The sequence below is a fragment of the Lycium barbarum genome, chromosome 11 (assembly GCF_019175385.1).
Source record: "Lycium barbarum isolate Lr01 chromosome 11, ASM1917538v2, whole genome shotgun sequence".
Taxonomy (NCBI): domain Eukaryota; kingdom Viridiplantae; phylum Streptophyta; class Magnoliopsida; order Solanales; family Solanaceae; genus Lycium; species Lycium barbarum.
In genome coordinates this window covers 115,798,471-115,817,006 of record NC_083347.1, presented here as the reverse complement: position 1 = coordinate 115,817,006, position 18,536 = coordinate 115,798,471, and the positions used below count along the sequence as shown (strand labels likewise).

The following is an 18,536-nucleotide window of genomic DNA, read 5'->3' as shown; positions in this document are numbered from 1 at the left end:
CCTGCTTCAGTCTTCCCAGCATTTAGATAGTTATCTTTAGAGGTTTCATAGATATAGTGTAGTCAGTCAGATATTAGCAAACTTTTATGTTTTAGCCTTGTTGGCTATTTATTCAGATGTTTCAGACTTAGTCCAGTAATTCCGCATTTAATATATTTTCAGTCAGACTTTTACTAGATCAGCATGTTTTAGACTTATTGTTACACCTCGTAGTCGTGTACGTGAAATCTATTGGGCGTTAGTTGGTTAAGTCTAGACGTGGTGCATTCATCTCATGGTTACGAGGGTTTGAGTTCATATAATAATCTATGGAAGACTCGGGGACCAAGCAAATCAAGGAAATTAAGTTTGTCGAAAAATTTGAAACAGGATTTTGAGTCAACTTTGGAGAGGCATATCTCCATGTATATTAGGAGTTTTAAGTTGTTTCAAAATTCTAAAATGAAGTTCGTCGAGTCTAGTCTCTAATGCAACAAACTTTCGTCGATAGGATATCGGAGTAGAAAATTATAGACATTACAAACTGAGCTGATAAAGCAGAAACAGTACTGCTACAGTACTGTAGCTACCGTGCTGCCGCCTCAGCCCTTATAAAAAGGGTTAAAACCTCATTTTTTTCATCCAAAATTCTCCCAAAAGTTCCAGAAAATTCAGCACCAAAAGGGTTCCTAAATATTACATAGAAGTGAGGATCTTGAGCAAAATTCGAGCTACGGAATACTAATCAAAGACCGGACAACTTGTAGTTGCGATTATCATATCATTCTGTGTTGGAGTTAGCTTGGGGACAAGTGATTATTGGAGATCTTGCTATTTTAGTAAAAATAAGGTATGAATCCTTGAATCTCTCCCCTTATCAACCTTGATTAAGGAATAGTTATAAGAATAAAAGTTGTAGTTTGTTGTATTGATGTTGTTGGCTTATGGATGAAGTTTGAAGAGAAATTTGTATGAAAATATATATATATATATATATATAATTGTCTTGTGGAATGTTGAGGATGTTGTAGTAAATGTTGTTGGTATTGTTTGGAAGTTGTTTTAGCATTTGGAGGAAGTCGACGATATAGGGGAGGTGCTGCCCAAATTTTCGCAACCCAAATTAGTCTTCCATAATCATTACTTATAAAGGTGACGGATATATATATGAGGAAAGTGTGATTAATGATATATAGGCTCGGGCGAAGGGCAAGCCTCGATATAAGGAATTCTTTAAGTGGTGGCTCGACGGATAAGGTATGTAAGGTGTTCGCTTCCCTTTTTCTTTGGCACGAATCCAATTAGTACATAAACACGAGCGTTCCATAACAAATTCCACTTCATTCTTATGCTTGTATTTCAACCTTAAGGTCTTGTCGTTTGATTGGTTTTAAGACATTATTTCACTCATCGTCATCGATTATTCCTTTGGACTCAATATGAATTCCATAAACTATTCGGGGGTTAACGACCTTATGTCACCCCGAAAGGCCAAGAATCAGATCCTTGATTTCTCATTCAAAACCAGCCTCAGAACATTGCTGCGGAAGGAAAACAGAGTTCTGCGCAGAAAGCTTCAGGACATTGCGCTTTCCTTCCGCATCGCGGAAGGAAAGCGGAAGCCGATACGGAAGGAAAGCGGAACTCTGCGCAGTTCTTTTTTTTTTCAGTCCAGCCCAATGATGGTATATACATATATATAAATGTACTACACTATTTTACTACACCGCGCCGCGCTATAGTCGGCCGGGCATGGCGCGTAGATGCGCACACCACTGCAGTGGGCATGTTATGATATCGCCCCGGACGCGAGCTAATGATGATAACACCGAGCCTTAATGGCCAGGCATGATTTTACATATATAACACCGAGCCTTACGGCCGGGCATGGATACTATCTGTCACATATATATATATATATATATATATACATATATGCATACAAATGATTTTATCATGCATTCTACATTTGTGCTATTTTCAAATGTTCGATTCTCTCTTTTGCCTATATTGATGTCACCTTTGATCTTAATTATATTATTACCATTTTGCCTTACATACTCAGTACTTTTATCCGTATTGACGTCCCATTGCCCGGGACACTGCATTTCGTGCTGCAGGTTCTGACAGATTTATTGAGGAGCAATCGCAGTAGGATTTTTCCAGCATCAGCGGTGTTAGCAAGTACCACTACTCCGGGCTTGCTATCTTTTGTTATTTTACTTTTAGTGTAATAGATGTTCATATGTATACTCTTAGAGGCTCATGGACGTTGTGGGATATGTAATTATTATGTATGGCCTTGTCGGCCTTGTTTTGGCTTCTTGACATGTTTCTGACAGCCTTGTCGGCTCTACGATATACTTGATGTTGTAGCGACCTTGTCGGTCCGCATATATATATATATATATATATATATATATATATATATGTGTGTGTGTGTGTGTGTGTGTGTGTGTGTGTGTGTGTTGATTTATCGAATACTCTTATGTGGGCCCTTTTCCGCGAGCAGACGTTCTTGAGTTATGGTATGTGATGTCCAAGTAACAGTTAAGTCATGTGACTTCGGCCTACGGGTTGGAGCCTGTCATACTCCTCGCCGGGGGTGTGACACTTATTTCCTTATTATTGCATGTTGTTATATCACATGTTGATTCAGCTAGCCTATGGGTTCGCTCAGTCACATGCAGTTAGGCACCGAGTGACGTGTTACGCCTAGGTCATGGTTCGGGGCGTGACAAAATGTCAAAATAATGAATACAAACCCTAAAAGTTGTATTTATAATGGTCCAAACATGAAAAATAACTTTAAACAAAACTGCCCCGACAACAAAAATACGGACCGTAAAACAAACAAGAATACGGTCCGTAAAATTTGCAGCCTGCACCGTAGAATCTGAAGTCTTCAAATTAGGTCTTCTTTTCACGCTTCATTTTTACTGACCGTAAACAGAAATACGGTCCGTATATTTCCACTATAGAATGACATTTCATGCAATAGTTCTTGTTGCAACTTTTACAGTGGATTTTACGGGCCGTAAAATATTTCACGGTCTGTAAATACCCACCGTATCTTGACTTGTCTTGAACAGGTTTCTGTTGATATGTGGGACAAGGAATATGGTTCGTATAATCTTTCATGGACCGTAAACGTCACCATAAAATCCTCTTCTTGTATCTGCCTTCTGAACTTCACATTTTGGGCCCTTTTTCGAGCTATTTTCCACGTACTTGCCATCACATGACTAAAACACATACAGACATCAAAAATGACAACAAACTACTTAAAAACAAGAAAAACTTTACGTAAAAATGCATCAAATGTGTCGTATTTCTACGGCACATCAATCAAAATATTGTAAGTAAACTTCTTTTTTCTTGTATGCAGGAATTTTTACGCAAGTTGTATCGGCCTATATTTACAATCTGACTGGTAAGTTACGTTGAGTCTGGGATTGTGGTGGATTTCAGGCTTCAGTTTCTATACTTTGCATCATTTTCAAGTAGTGTCAGTCTATTGCTTACATGTATATCGTTTCTTAAACATATATTATTACACGCATATGTAAAGAAAACTCTTCCAAAGCAATGTAGAATGACAACTTTTACTAAGGGGTGTCTCTGCCACTGCTTAATCTTGTTCCTTTGTTTTTTGTAGCCATTTAGGAGGTATATTATAAGCTCTCTCCTATAATCATCTTTTGAGATCCATTATTTCAATCGTCCACAGGGTGAAGTAGACTGCTCACTTTGCTCCTCCGGAGAATCTAAAACTGACGCTCTATCAAATTCAAGGGCCATAATTCAGTCCATTGGGCTAGATGGTGCTCAACAAGAGAATGCTAAATATGGTTAAGCTAATTTGGGGTCCTCCAGGAACTGGGAAGACCAAAACAGTTGCTTCTTTACTTTATGTCCTGTTAAAGATGAAATGCGGAACTTTGACTTGTCCTCCCACGAACATTGCTGTGCTGGGAGTTACTAAGAGGCTGATGCAACATGTACAAAATGGTTTGCAATATGACACATATGGTTTAGGAGATATTGTGTTATTTGGTAAGGGGAAAGAATGAAGATTAATGATCATGAAGATTTGTTTGATGTATTTCTTAGCAACCGTGTTGCCGCTCTTGCTCAGTGCTCGCCTCCAGATAATGGGTGGAGAATTGGTATATCCATGATATGTTTCCTCCAAAATCCTGAAGAGCAATACCGTAAGTGCGTGGAAAAAGAAAAAGATGAGGAGCATGACACTGATGATAATCAGGATATAGATGACGAGGAAAAGGTGGTAACAGGAAGCAATACTAGTCGAGAATCTAGTTTGAGCGTAAAAGATGACAAGATCAATGATCAAGGACTCGACAAAAATAGGAAGAGTAAGTTATGGGAGAAATTTTTCCTTGACACCTTAAAAGAGAACAAGAAGAACGATACAAAATTCTCAAAAAAGGAACAACTCGAAAGCAGCTGACGAAGCGAACAAGGTCAAGAACGAAGGGGAGACGAGCAACAAAGAAGCCATTGTGTGGACATTTGAGGAGTTTGTTAGAAAAAGATTCGAATGGATCCAGGACCAGTTAATAAATTTGTCTGACGAGCTTGTACACACATTTACCTACTTCTATCATTCCACTGGAAGTAGCTAAGGAAATGATCAGACTACTGGAGATGCTTCAAACTCTTGGGGAATTGTATGCTACTGTGGAAACACCAGAAGGATTAAGAGAAATTCTACTTAGATTTGTTACAAGGAATAAGGCAAGATGTTTTGTTAATCCTCTTGCAACTAAAACAGAATACCTAAAAGTATTGAAATTTCTTAAGGAGAGTATCTCTCTTCCCAATTTCATCGAGGACTACCAAATTCGAAGTTTTTGTTTGAAAGGAGCATGCTTGATTTTCTGCACTGCTTCTAGCTCATCAAAGTTGCATACAAATGGAATGACACCAGTGGAAATGGTTGTGATTGATGAAGCTGCTCAGCTGAAAGAATGTGAATTCGCTATTCCGTTACAACTCCCTGGTCTTCGCCATGCTATACTTATCGGAGATGAGAAACAAATGCCTGCTATGGTTCAGACCAAGGTTTTCAGATAATCTTTTTACTTCATTTTTCTTAATAACTATGCTTCTTTGGAAATTTACAACTAGTGTCTGTTGTTGACAAATCTTTGAGAAGGCTGGCTTTGGCAGGAGCTTATTTGAGAGACTGGTTACTTTAGGACATAAGAAGCATCTTCTTAATATTCAATATAAGATGCATCCAGAAATAGGTTTGTTTCCAATTTGAGAGTTCTATCAGAAGAAAATTATGGATGACCTAATGTGAAAGAAGCAATACACGAGAAGAGATTTCTTACAGGAGATATTTTTGGCTCCTATTCATTCATTAACGTAAGTAGTGGAAAAAAGGAGCTCGATGACCATCACAGCACGAGAAATATGCCAGAAGTTCTCGTTGTAGCTGAGATAATTGCAAACCTTCATAAAGGTGATTAATTTTCATGAACTTAATATATTCTAGATGATTTTTTCTAGTTTCCTCTAGTATAGTATCTTTGTTTGCATGCCAATTGATTTGGAAAACCTGATATTATTATGTGAATTGCAGAATCCATCTCTTCAAAACAAAAAGTCTGTGTCGGTTGCATATCTCCTTACAAGGCTCAGGTTTTTGCTATTCAACAAATTCTTGGAAAGACATATAGCACAGATGTTGATAGTGACTTCTCAGTGAATGTACGCTCGGTTAATGGTTTTCAAGGTGGTGAAGAGATGTGATAATTATATCCACAGTTCGTTGTAATGGCAGTGGATCAGTTGGTTTCCTTTCTAATCTTCAGAGAACGAATGTAGCACTAACTCGAGCTAGGTACTATTCTGCTATTCTTATTTAGTGTTGTCTTTAAATGGTGTCTTTAAGTAGGATGATAATTGATGAACACGCTTTTAAGTGTTTCCATGGTTTCTTATGCAGATACTGCCTTTGGATATTGGGAAATGCCACAACTTTGGTTAACAGTGGTTCCACTTGGAAGAATATAGTCATTGACGCCAGGGCTCGTGGCTGTTACTTTGATGTTACTAAGGGCAAGAGATTAAATCAAGCAATTTCAAATGCAACCATTGAACTTGGTGAGCTGGAAACATTACTCACAACGGACTTCCCTCTATTCAGAACAGCCAAGTGGAAGATGTGTTGCTTCTTTTGGCTTAAGCTGGATGTTTATACTAACAGCTGTTGCATAAATCATCGGTTATTTGATTTGTTTCTTGAAACAACAACAACGACATACCCAATGTAATTCCACAAGTGGGGTCTGGGGAGGGTAGAATGTACGCATACTGTAGAGTAAGCATATTGTGGTTGTTAATCTTTTGTGTTGAGTGCTTAATTCTATTATTTTTCTTTTTGATTTGAGAAATGAAAGGTTATTAACTGTTAACATCCTAACAGGCTTTATTCTGTCAGAATTTCTCAAAATCCATTGCTAGAATCAAGGATGTGGTGATCCGTAAAGAAGTGATTTCCCTTCTGTTGAAGCTTTCAAGTTGTCGATCAGAAAAGAACAGAATGATCAGCAACAAGGGTGGGAATTCTTCTGCACTGTTAGAGGTTTACGGTGTCAAGCACCTAAAATTGATTTGGACCATAGATATTCAGCAGCAGAACTCTACATACTTTCAAGTATTAAAGATATGGGACATTTTACCAGCGTATCAGATACCAAAGTTGGAAAAAGACCTTGACATCCTTTTTGGTCAATATATAGTGGATATGATGAATCGTTGCAAATACAAGCATGTGGAACGGTACAGACATATCTTAGTTTTGCCTATGGTCTGAATCACTGTATTTCCATATGTGGTTATAAGTCATATGCATGTCTTAGTACAGTCAAACCTCTCTATAACAGCATCGTTGGATCCAAAAATTTTGACTGTTATAGAGAATTGTTGTTATACACCTATAACAACATTGACATTTAAATAATATTACATTGTTATAGGCAAAAAAGATGCATAAAATATAATTTCATTTTTAATTGCCAAATTTTAAGCTTAATCACACTTTATATAACGAAGGAAAATCGTTTAATGATAAAATGTATATATTCATATGATATTAAAGGATAAAATATTTGGTCAAAATCTCTAAACTTATAATTGGTAATCATAAGTATTCTATTCCTATAAAGATGGTTAATTATTATATTACAAAAAAAAATTTGTTATATAGGGGTAATTTTACAAAGAGCGTACTGTTATAAAATTGGTTGTTGATGTTATAGGTAAAATGTTGTTATAGAAAAGTAAAATATAACATAAAAAATCGGTTCCGAAAAAACTTAACTAATATAGAGAGATGTTGTTATATGCGGGTGTCATTACAGAGAGGTCTTGACTGTATTTCTTTTGTCTGATCTAAATTTCTGTCTTGTCGTCTCTTCTTAAATGCTGACTTCAAAAATCATCAGGTTATGTAGAAACTTTTTATTTCCAATAACTTGGTCAAATGATGGAAATGCTATCTCAAGAACCAGATCAGTTCATACTGACCGACAAGGCCGGCTGAAAGGGTAGGCAGGTAAGGCAATGGGCCAGGGCCCCACCTTTTAGGGGGGCCCACTGTTTTTTTTAAACACCCTATATGTTATTTACTACTTTAAAAATAAAAAATAAAAAGTGTACAGTTGAATAGGAAGTTTGAAGAGACATTGGGAAGAAGTACAACAATTATTTATTCCTTTTTATTATGGGGGTGGGGTCCGCATTGGGGATATTTTGGGGAAAGAATGGTAACTTTTTTCCTTCTATGGAGGAGTGGATACATTGAGCATAACTGGGGGAATGGGATACTATTCTTGGTAATTGTATATTTATAGTATCCTTATTTATTTGGGTAAGTATTTTATTGTCTATATTTACTTATTTTCTTCTTTCTTTCATCACTGGTGTACTCTTATTATTATTGAAAATTCTCATTCTCCTAAAGACCTAAACATTCTGCTGCAAAACTTAGTACTTTACAAAAGATCAAGATTTACTTTTTGGTATCTTCTTCAAATAATCAAGCATTGCAACAAGCAATCATTATATTGAAGCACCGCAACACTATTTCTATATCAACTTATCAAATTCTTGAACCAGGTTTTATTGTTTTTAATTTCTCTTATATTTCATTGAATATTTGTCATTGTTGATTTCATAAGTAAATATTTTGTTTTAGTTATTATTAAAATTTATTCAATTTAAATATGTCAACTAGAAAATATGAACCCGGAAATGCAAAAAAAGAGAAGAAGAGAAAAGCTGAAGAATTAATTAAATTCCAAAAAGGAGCACTTGACTGATATTTAACAAATAATAGAAATATTGAATCCGAAAATTTGGGAGGATGTTCTTCAAATGAAAAAGTCACTAATAGACAGGGGTGGCTTTTGGGTGAAGCCTCTAAAGCCTAAGCTTTAGGCATCTCAATTTTGGGGACCCCAATTTTCATCAATATAGTTCGCTTTTGAAAAATTATAAAGTATTTTAAGTACTTTTTGTCATTAAAAGGAAATTGTTAATTAATTGACAGAAAATAAGGCCCCTAAATCAGTAAGTAATGTATAGTATATAAATACTCAATCTTTAGCATATTGACAAAAAAGAAAGCCCCTGATTGGTTTCTCTACAATACTTAATCTACTTTTGACCTTTCTCTAAACTTTAGTATACTTCTATGCATTTATGTTCTTTGTTTCTCCAAGAGAGTCTTTGACTTATATTGCTATGAAAGACACAGTGTATGAATTTTCTCTTTTTGTTTTTTTCGGGGCACCAAATATTGCAAGAGGTATATTGAAGCACCAAATAAGTATTCTCAAATCAAGTTATCAACTTCTTGAATCGGGTTCTATTATTTCAACTCTTTAGTATTTTTTTCATCTACAACTTCCTTATTTTGATATTTTACTATGTAATATATATTGTCTCTTTAATTATTTATTAGAATATAAAAATATGTCAACTTGATGTTGACACTCAATTTTGACCCTCCTTTCTTCCTATTCACTTTCTAAGCTTCTAAATTAATAATTACAGTATTTTTGCTACTATTCTCTACTATTATAGTAATTACCCTTTTTATTATCATTGTCACCATTTTTAGAATTACTAACTTAATTACATTTTTATTATTTTACACCTCTTTTTAATAATTGATCGTCATTACTTTATTTTCGTACTTATTAAATTAGCTATAAGTCGATGCTTTATATGCTAAATCATTAACGATAAGTTCGTAATATTAGTACTTTATTTTCTACATATTAATTACTAATTGTCATCACGTGATAATATATTGTACTACTTATTAAGTTAGAAGCCCAAAAGGAATTAATTAGAAGAAGAAAATACCCAACAATTTCAGCTATTTGAAGCCCATTCTTACGAGCCCAATTCGTGTATCTGCAGCCCATTTAGCTAATTAATTACTAAATGTTGAAGACCCAGCCCATAATATCTTTTACCTTTTCCTAAACCTAATTTCTATCCCCATCATTTGCATCTCCTTTTCCCTTCCATTTTGGACGATTTCTGTACCTTTCTTTCACCATCACAAGACCCTGCTCCACCATTTTTGGTGAAAGTTTCAGACATTACTCAAAGCTATTTTGTTCTCTTCCACAAATCTCTTTGTTCCAAGTCAAAATTTCATCACAGAGATTCATTTAGACTAGTGATAGGTCACGGGCTTATTTTCTCTCTTGATCCATATCAGTCCCTTTCTCTTCTCTCTTCCGACACGATTTTGACCTCTCACAACGACTATATTTCAAAGTTGAAAAGTTCCCGCTCATGAATCTCGAAACCCTAATCTTTTCCTATATATACATCTCTAACTCTCAACCAAAGGGGCCTTTTTTTTTTACCGAAGACTTACCATAGTTTCACTGTCAACACTATTGCTCTAAAGAAGAGACTTTCTGGTGATTTTCCATCTGAAATTCGGATTTGTTCGTGAGTAGGAGAGTAGATCTGGATCGTCGTCTCGTTCACTGCACCACAAACAGGTAAATCTGACTCTATTTTGTTCATTTACTCCCTCCGTGTCTAGCGTCTTTGCCTATTTAGAAAAATCCATGTTCATGGTTTTATTTTTGTGTGTTCTGATAATGAATGCTTAAAGCATGAGTATGATTCTACTTTGGTTAAGTTAATTTATTTTTCTTCTGCTACCTGCCATACTTAAATCTTCTTGAAATCCTATTCCTTGTCCCTTTCATTTATCACGTGGATGAGCATAAATGTTATCATGACTTAGAATATTTATTTTTGATAGGTTGTTTTTATTCATCCTTTTAATCACATGTATGAAGGTTTAATGAAAATGTTACTGTCTTGGTTCATATTTCTATGTGTTACTGTCTCGATTTGTATTTTCATATGGTAGAAGTATGACCTTAGGTCTCTGTTCAAAGCTTTAGTTATTAAGTCATGATACTTTCCTTATGAACTTGAATGGACATTATTATACTAGTAGTAATGGTTAATCTTTTAATCAACACCAAAAATGATCCATGACCTCCTTGTTCGTGTAATTCATATTGTCTTGATGCATTATGGCCTGAGTCCTAGTTGGTGATGTTAATTAGTCTATCTCGTTATGTCCGTAACGTTAAGGTTTATTCAAATAGTTAACACCACACATGCTTTCAAGAATATCTGTGAGCAATAAAGGACTAGTTTGCTACTTATAAAAATCTTGTTGCTAACTAACGTGTTAGTGATGATAGTTACTCTCTATTACTCTTTTCATGGAAATTTAATTTCTTTTTCTAACCACGTCTCTTTTATTATTTTGTATGACATACCGGAGCCGACGAGTTTCACTTTGAAACTCAACGACGCCGCTATCACAAGGAGTCCGCACATCCGCGTCTTCTATTGCTCATTTTCAGCCTTACATCGCCTTAAAAGCAAACCACAGAAAAATCTAATTTTGTTATTGGGAGCCAAACATGGCTGTTGATTATCCCGTTTATTTCAGCTTGTTTTATTTGCTTGTGTTGGTGTGACTAATTATTTATTTTCAACTATATGTTACTGTTAGAAGAGCTTAATGCACTTACTTTAATATTGAAGTTAGTTGGCATTTAGCAGATGAACTCGTCTTTTAAAGTAAGCCAAGAATTTGATTTGTTCCTAAGTCTTATGCTTTTCTACTATTAAAAAAAAAAAACGAAACGTGATCTGATTTGAAAGAGTTAAGACTAAATGGTTTTGGCTTTTGGCCACTCTTGTACTTTTAAAAGGGTCAACTGCTTCACTCTTAACATTTTATTCAAAAGTAGTCCAACTAATGCGCTTTTTAAACTTTTTAGTTAGTTTATTTATTTGGTTTCACTCGTTAACTTAGTTTAGATGTCCGAAAATTAGTTTGAATGGTTGTAGTCTACTGTGGAACTAATATTTACGCCTTAATTTGATACACCACTTAGCCTTTTTAATTGACTCTAAGTCCGGCCGGTTAACCGTCTTTTAACGGATCTTAAAGAATGCTTAACACCTTCCCTTTAGATTAATTGAATCCTTACCTAGAATCTTTAAGTTTAGTAGACCATAAACGGAGTTAACTTTTAGACAATAACTTTAGCAAATTTTAGGTGTCCTAATTCATCATAATAATTAGGTGGCGACTTTTTAACTTTAATTAACCTCGGAATTACCAAAATGTTGTAAAACATTTTGACTCCGGTTAAAATGGGGTATAACACTTGAAAATATGAATCCGGTTGTTCAAAGATCAAGAAAGAAAAATTGAATCTTTGATACAATCTCAAAAATGAGCTCTTGAGGAAGTAAGCGAGATATCTGACATAAATCCTCAAAAAGTAGACTTCAAATGAAAAATAATAATGAATTCTTTTTTCTATTCTTATTTTTGTGATAAAAAAAAAAATTAAGGCCCCTTATTGAGGTTTAGCTTTAGGCCCCCAACAGTTTTGAGCCGCCCCTGCTAGTAGAGTTGAGTTAGATGATAATAACACGTAAGAAGAAAATTTAGAAGAAGGTACTGAGAAATCTGATATAGTTCCAGAAAATCAAAAACTTCTAAATGATTTAAATAAGCGCATCCCTAAAAATATATGCAATCCAAGTCAATGGGATATTGTAGATACAAAGTTGAGAGATCTATTAGTAGAAAAGGGATCAAGAAAGATTGAATGGATTGGTTATATTATCAATTGAAAAAGAATTGTTAGAACAAATAGATTATAAAACAATAATTAATGAGTTCGCATCTAAAAAAGCTAGAAAAGTAGACTTTTAAATAAAAATACATATGACGATCTTTCCTTTATTTATTTTTTAAAAAATTAGGGCCTCTCTATGAAGTTTGGCCTGAGTCTCTCAATCTTGTTGAGACGGCCCTGCTGACCGAGACCAGAACTTGGTTGTTACACCTCGAAAAATTTTCCGTTGATGCACAGTGAATAGACTAACGAAGAGCACGGGATATACGGTATTTCAATGAGTGAGGAATGACATTTTAAGACCCTAATTAAGATTTCAAAGACATTCGTAGTAAGAGGAGAAAGTTTGCCAAGAGAGGGCAAGGAATGCGATGTGTATCGGAAAGGATTTACGAGTAACAAGTTAATGATGATTTAATGATGCTTTGGAGAAGAGTTATAACGTCCCTTAGATTTTTAATAAGGTGATAAACAAGTGTCAAGAAGGTTCCATAAGGACGAGATCACACCAAGTGACGAGAACAAGATTAGTGAAAAGATGAGTTATACGGTCCGTATAATGTTATACGGTCCGTATAATGTTATACGGTCCGTATAATGGACCGCAGGATTGTCACAGTGACGTCCCTCACTAGTGATATTATACGGTCACTTATACGGACCGTATAAAATTATACGGCCCGTATAATTGTCACAGAGGCGAGATGTGGAAGAGGTAATTTCACGGTCACTTATACGGACCGTATAAAATTATACGGCCCGTATAATGTATCGTATAATGGACACAGAATCGAGTGATTAAAGGGGTGATTTCACGGTCACTTATACGGATCGTATAAGTTTATACAGACCGTTAAGTGTCCGTATAATTTGCCCGACAGATCAGATTTCACGTTATTAAAAAGGGACCAAGTCATTATTTCATTTCATTTTTCATCCAACACTTCAAGAACTTTCTAGAAACCCTCTCCACTCTTCATCTTCAAGAACACAAGAGAAATTTATGATCAACTTCATCAAACTAAGAAAACCAAGTGTAAGAAACTCATGAAAGATCATCCAAGTCAAGAAATCTCATTGGATATGAACTAGGGTTTTGGCTCAAGTGAAGTATTTCCATCCAAAGCTTATTCCTACAACATCTAAGGTAAGTTTTGTGATATTTCCATGTTATTTAAGGTATTGAGAAGTTGAAACACTTGGATTGTAGAAGGAGATAGAAAATGGGTCATGAATGTGGGAATAGTGTCATTTTTTAGTAATAGCTTGGGTTGAGTAATGATTCTTGATATGTTATGAATACAATCATGTTATAAATGAAATTGAGAACATGGGATAGACATTGTATATGAGTGAAGGTAATAGTGTGCTATGACCATGGATATGGATGACTTGAAGTGAATTGAGGAATATGGATAATGTAGTTAAATAAAGACTATTGTTATGATGTTGTGAACGTATTATTGATGTTTGGGAGTTGATGTATGATATGGAGGAAGTCGTATAAATAAAGGAGATGTTGTCCAATTCTCTCTAAGCTTTAGTCATGTATGTTAAGTTATCGACTTTCTAATGATAGTATAACTCTAATGAAGGTAGAAACGTGAGCATTGAAGGAGAACGTGCAAGTGATAGAATAGTTGAACGGAAAAGTATGTAAGACTAACCCTTCTTTCATAAGGCATGGTTCTTTGGCCAAATATCTATTCTTCTATGTGCTTATGATGTCCTCCAAATGATTCTTATGATGTCCTCCAAATGATTCTATCTTCAAAAGCTACTAAGCTCATGATTCTCGATATGTTACAATTGTACTAGATTCCTCATATGACGAGTAATCCTATAAAGATAAAGGTAATGAACGACGATAATAGTGATAACGATAATGATGACGACGATAATAGTGATAACGATAACGATGACGATGATAATAGTAATGATGCAAAGGATGCCTATGAGCTTTTACGTATATGTGCCTATGTATGGTTATTATGAAATCTCGAGCTTATATGCCCGGGTAGAATATATATATATATATATATGATGCACGCGCACCACTGCAGTTGGGTACGGATAACCCTGAAGCCTTGGTAGGGCCAGGTATGTGAACCCTGAGCCTTGGTTGGCCAGGTATGTATGATAACCGAGCCTAGCCATGATCGGGTACGTGAAACATTGAACCTTCGTGGTCGGGTATGCTATGTAAATGCTATGTATATGATATGGATATGTATATGATATAGATATTGTCACGACCCGGCTAGGGGCCGTGACGGGTACCCGGGGCAATCCACCGAGCACCGCTCATATTATTACTTCTTGGGCTTATTAGCAATCAATTATCCAATTCATGCTCAATTCATAAAAAGAAATCATTTCATTTAGAACAAAATACTTTTATACACATGAGCTCTTAGGCTAGCAAAACAATTCATATATATATATATATATATATATATATATATATATATATATATATACATGCATAAAGATCCTGCCACAAAACCATACGACCCACATCGAGTATCTACGAGCCTCTAAGAGATGATAGCTACAAATTTACACAAAATAATCATCATAGGCACCTCCGGGACAATGGAGTGCCTTCAGTCAGCTAGCGGCCTCTAGGAATCCGGAGCAAGATCTCCTCCCTGTCTACCTGTGGGCATGAACACAGCGTCCAAGAAAAAGGACGTCAGTACGAATATTGTACTGAGTATGTAAGGCAGGAATAAAATGAACAACATAATGGAAAGGTCATGAGTCAAGGGACAAGGATTTAACCTGCACAAATGTCATAGGCAATTACATTACTTACTTATATCACATTTTACATAATTATAGCACACATGTTAGCACATCCCATACATCATCACACACATCGTCATATACATCCTCGCATCATCATCTGTATCGTCACCCGCGTCCGGGTAACCCTCATATGCCGCCCACTAGTGGTGATCATGCCCGACCCTCTAGGCTCGGTGTAAACATAGCAGCCCACATTCGCGGTGACATGCCCGGCCATATAGGCGCGGTGGAAATCATAGCAGCCCGCATTAGCGGTGACATGCCCGGCCATATAGGCACGGTGGAAATCGTATCATCACAACCTCAATCATACACATTATCATTATACATCTCTTGCCATAGCATCATATTATCATTTCTTAGTATTCCATAGTTGTATTACAAGTTAGTATCATTGATCATTTTACTATCATAGCATACGTTAAGCTTTAATGCAATCACACTATGTCGGGGTGACATAAGGTCGTGAACCCCCGATAGTATTATGGACATTTGTGATTATCATACCTCGCCTTGAAGGAAATAAAACATAAGGCGAATGTTAACAATAATAACACCATTATCATGCTCATATGTGATTCCATACATAGAAGGGCTCATAAGCTCCATCTTATAGAAGGATTATAGAAAACTTGAAGGATTCATGCCTTTTTGGAAGAAGAGTTGATCCTCACATACCTTTCGCGTTTAATCGATCTAGCGTTTGCTTATTCTCCTTCAATGTCGCGCCTCTACCTTCAAAAGAGGAGTCGTACTAACATTAGTCAATTAGCCATAAGAACGCACTACTATTCTAGAGAAAATTGGGCAGCACTTCCGTTGTTTATACTACTTTTCCCGTATTTTATATCAACTCCCAACATCTACAACACAACTCACAATATCGCAAGCAACAATCATCATTTATATACTTTAGGCAAAATCCACCATTTCTCTCCAATTTCTTCACATTTATGGTTATAGGTTCGATATCGTATTTTCCCACGTATCACACTTATCTCATGGTCTACAAGTCATTTATAACGTATTCATACTTACAACATCCTAACATTCATGATTCAATTCAACTACCATCCAAACATGACACTATTCACTCTTGAATGACCCATTTGCTATGCTCCTCTACAAGTCGGGTACCTTAACCTTCCAATACCTTAAACAACATGTAATGGTCATGAAACTTACCTTGGATGATGGTTGAACAAGCCTTGAGTGGAGTTTTCCTTTCTAGCACCAAAACCCTATCTCCTTTCTTTTGGGTTTTCTTGAATTAGATGCACTTGGGTTAGGTTTCATACACTTGGGTTCATGGATTTGGTGTTATTGATCATGGATTTCCCTTGAGTTCTCTTGTGGATGAGTGTTAGAGAAGGTTCTAGAGGTGTTCTTGGCCAAAAATGAAAAAAAATTATGATTTTGGACGAGGTGGGTTTATTTAAAGTGGTCCAGAAAATTCTGGACCGACACAACATGTGGCACGCTTTGCGAGACGCAAAGCATTCTATACGGGCCGCATGTTGTGCCGCAAAGCTTGCCAGCTGACCAACTCTCACTGGCACATTTTGCGATTGAACTGCGGAGCCGCATGTCACACTTGCGGAACCGCATGTTGTGTCGCAAAGCATGCCAGCTGACCAACTCTCACTGGCACACTTTGCGGCGAGACTGCGTTGCCGCATGTCGCACTTGCGGAACCGCATTTTGCGCCGCAAGGTGCGCCAAACCGTCCGTCGTAGAATGTCCATAACTTTTGATCCCGATATGCTGTGAGGGCCCACGACCTATGGTTAGAAAGCTCTTTCAATTGTCTACAACTTTCATCCTGTGGTGTTGTTCCCAAATTCCAACTTTATAATAGCGTTTTGGCCCCTCCAAACCAGATCATTACGAAGATGTTTCCTTAACTCGCCCTTTCGGATGGCTTATGCTCATGTTTGGCTTATGGGTCCTTCTTGAAACTTACTTGGCACTTCATTACCAATGTAAGGGACATTATAATTCTTCTCCAAAATTCATTAAGACATCATTAATTTGATACTCGTAGTTGCCCTTCGTCAGTCAATTCACTGTGCCCGAACGAAATTTTTCCGGGGTGTAACAGATATGAGTATGATACGAATACGAATAAGAATATGTATATGATTACGACTATGAATACGAAATGTAAATAAGTACGGATATGAGTAAGGATATGATTACGGATACGGATATGGATGTATGTACACAACTACGAGTTAGAAATGGAAAGCGCCTATGAGAAGCAAGTAAGTGCTTATGACGATGATATTACTATCTCTCATCCTATGCTATTTCTATGTTGTCTATTATGCTTTCATAATGATATTGATCATGCTTTACATACTCAGTACATTCTTCGTACTGACGTCCTTTTGTTTGTGGACGCTGTGTCATGCCCGCAGGTGGCCAGGGAGACAGGCTTGATCCATAGCTATATTTCTCAGGGACTACATAGCGGAGCTCCACTTCATTCGGAGCTATAGCTTTTGGTACTTATTCTTTTGTGTATATATTTATGGGCATAGCGGGGTCCTGTCCCGCCTATATGATATGACATACTCTCCTTAGAGGCTCGTAGACAAGGGTATATAGTTAGATGTGTTTGGCCTTGTCGGCCTATATTTTGGATGTCATTTTGTTAGCCTCGTCGGCTTATGTACATTGCCATGGGCATTGCTATTAATGGTGATATGTATATATGTATTGTTGTCCAATGGAATTAGCTTGAATAATGGATAGAAAGTATGATTTAACTATGTGGCTTGCCTAGAGGTAAATGTGAAAGTATGTTAAGAGGTGCCTGGGTGGGTTAGCACCGGGTGCCCGTCGCGGCCCTCCAGTTGGGTCGTGACATTGGCACGTAAACTATCAGCTGTGAGTTTGAGGGATAAACTAGGATCTTCAAGAAGTTCCAAGTGAGTATCGTGTACATTAGAAAGTTTCGGCAAGGGAAACTTACACATGAAAAGTATACAAACAAAAGATTGTTCAATATGCTTGTTCTACTGTGTAGATGACTTGTGTAGCTACTAACGAAATACTATTTTACAGTATCACATCAATGTTGTTAATAACTCTGTCATTGCTACCAGTAATTTTCACAAGTCCAAGGTGAAGAAAGGAGGAATAGTCAAAGCAGTGTGGCAACCTGTATCAGATCGATCTAGTTACTAACTTGCCGAAGATCATATGGATCGTTTTGCATAACCGAGGTCAATAGGTTTTAAAATTTTCTCAAATATTTAGATGATCTATTTAAGTTCAATTACAGATATTAACTAATCAAAGTTTCTATAAACATTAAGGTCTCTGGTTTTTGGCTGTTTGTAGCGTCCATCGCTTGAAAAGCTAGGCATATCATGGAAATGTGTTACATCATGTTATTACTGCAACATTGGTGGTTGATTGCTACCTTAATTTCTGGTTCAAGTGTTATATCATGTTATTACACCTTGTTTGATCCACTGATTCTTGAACCGG

At 36.4% G+C, this 18,536-nt stretch overlaps 1 pseudogene; it reads left to right on the top strand.

The window, feature by feature from the left end:
- The first annotated feature begins 4,048 nt into the window (after nt 1–4,048).
- LOC132620165 (uncharacterized) lies at nt 4,049–6,829 on the top strand (annotated as a pseudogene).
- Nucleotides 6,830–18,536: the final 11,707 nt, after the last annotated feature.